Source organism: Ptychodera flava, chromosome 14 (genome assembly GCF_041260155.1).
Source record: "Ptychodera flava strain L36383 chromosome 14, AS_Pfla_20210202, whole genome shotgun sequence".
Classification (NCBI taxonomy): Eukaryota; Metazoa; Hemichordata; class Enteropneusta; family Ptychoderidae; genus Ptychodera; species Ptychodera flava.
In genome coordinates, this window is record NC_091941.1 from 30,094,989 (window position 1) to 30,097,120 (window position 2,132).

Consider the following 2,132-nt stretch of genomic DNA (forward strand, 5'->3'; position numbering starts at 1 on the left):
AAATCGAAAAAAGGGGCACTTTTTCAGATCACTCTCCGAGAATAGGTCTGGTTCTCCTCCCAAGACGCTTTCTCACTAGAGAGAGTAAAACCCAGCAGCGGTCCCCCGAGCCATGATCCAGAACCGTCCCGGGAGAACCGTACATCACATCGTGAAAGTGATTGTAACTACGTGCCCACCCCTCAAATCAGTTCGATTAAAATTTAGTATGTTCTGGCTGTTTAGAAATCCAGTGGCCGTCCCTGTGATGGTTAACTTTGTTCTTGTGTTTTATGAATTGATACGCTGTATTACCGGGGGGGGGGGGGGAGATAGCTAATTCAACATCCAACAAACAACTCCTGTATGACTAGCAATATGGCGGTCCGATGGTAGAGGTGTTCTGCGCGGGAGATGCAAAACCTGTGCAGAAATTGCATGGAATTTGTCAGTGAAAATGACAGTTTGAGATGCGGTTATTGTGGATGTGTACCTGGAGTACACACAGTGATTCAGGAGTGATTCAAATGTTGGAAAGTGAGTTCTCCGAGTCAAGTAAGTCTTTTCAAAACTTAGCGAAACGCATAAATTAATAAATTAATGTACAGCTTGTTGCGGATCCGTAGCCCTACCACTCTCTTTGCTGGTTGTGTTGGGGGGACTCCAGAACCGTCCCGGGAGAACCGTACATCACATCGTGAAGGTGATTGTAACTACTCTTTGCTGGTTGTAACTAACTCTTTGCTGGTTGTGTTGGGGGACTCCCCCAACACAACCAGCAAAGGGAGTGGTAGGGCTACGGATCCGCAGCAAAAATGTAGCTAGCTGTGCTGTTTGGTCCATAGTGGCTGTGATATCGCAGCGGCCCAGTGCTGCTGTGGCGTCTATCGAATGCTCTCGGGGCCAAGGTCTGTGGCGATGACCCTTGACCCGAGCGCGTTCGATAGACGCCACAACACCACTGCGATATCACAGCTTGGTCCATAGCTACTAGCTTACGAGTTGTAAGGCATCGCTGGTCAACTCAAGTCAGAGAATCAACATGAGAATGCCTACCATTATTTCTAGTTGAACCAGTTGTCATTTTATAGATTGTACTAACACTTGCATGAGGTGTTTTGTAGTTGTAGTATTTCTCTTTGGGTTGGTTGTCATTTATTTGGTAGATTATCTGTTCAGGTTATTGTAATAAAAGTTGCATGTGGTGTTTTGTACTAAGAAGTATTTCTAGTTGAATTAACTGTTATTCAGTAGATTGTACCCGGTTTATTTTACTGACATTTACATGTAGTGTTTTGTAGTACATATAGTTGTATTAACAGTTGAGATTGCAGTATTAGATAGATAGATACATGAAAGCAGGAGAGTACTATTTATCCAATCTTTGCTGAAATTCAGTGAAAGAAATGGTTGTAGCTGGTGGCAAATTTCCCTTAGCTACAAGTGATTTTACTACAAAAGGATTTTTTTGTTTTTGCAGCTACAGATGACGGATGATGTCTAATAACTCAAGAGCCATCAACTAATACAAGATCAAAATGGATCAGAAAAGTGATTGTATATGAGTGTGACTGATGAACATATGGTGAAGACAAAACATTGAACGATCACTGTATTTCAAGTTTTCATTATGTTACTAAGCATACATTGAACAAGGCAGTCTGTTACTGTGCACATCAAACACAAAGTCAACCCATGCTAAGCTAGTGTATTATGTGTTCCTTTTTCACCAAGAGTCAGCACACTTGCTTTGAAATTGGTAAATAATGGTATTCAAATGTCTTGGCAAACATTTAGGTAAAATCTCCCAGATATCGGAAAAAAGGGGGTGTTTTTTGCAGTGATTTTCTCCCAGATTTTCCCAAAAAAGGGGGTGTTTTTCAGAGAAAAATTCTGGGAAAAGGGGTACATTTCAAACTCTGCTAACGAGCGTGGGTACCCACCCGTCCAGAGACTGCCACCGCCGGGGTTTCGGTATATAGGTATACTATGGGATACATTTTTTTTCTGACAAAATGTCATGAAGCTAATGTAAAGAGGAACGATGTTTCAAAATACACGGCACAACTACTATCATGTCTATTGGCTTTCTGTTTATTAGCTATTCGCCTGTGTTGTATCTTGTTCTACTTTAAACTTTTGTGTCCGAAGAA

General features: G+C 41.7%; 1 long non-coding RNA gene across 1 annotated transcript; it reads left to right on the forward strand.

The window, feature by feature from the left end:
- Positions 1 to 494: 494 nt before the first annotated feature.
- Positions 495 to 1,681, forward strand: LOC139150115 (uncharacterized). The gene is made up of 2 exons (XR_011556194.1): positions 495 to 534; positions 1,460 to 1,681. It is a non-coding gene; the product is annotated as an uncharacterized lncRNA (long non-coding RNA).
- The last annotated feature ends 451 nt before the right edge of the window (positions 1,682 to 2,132 follow it).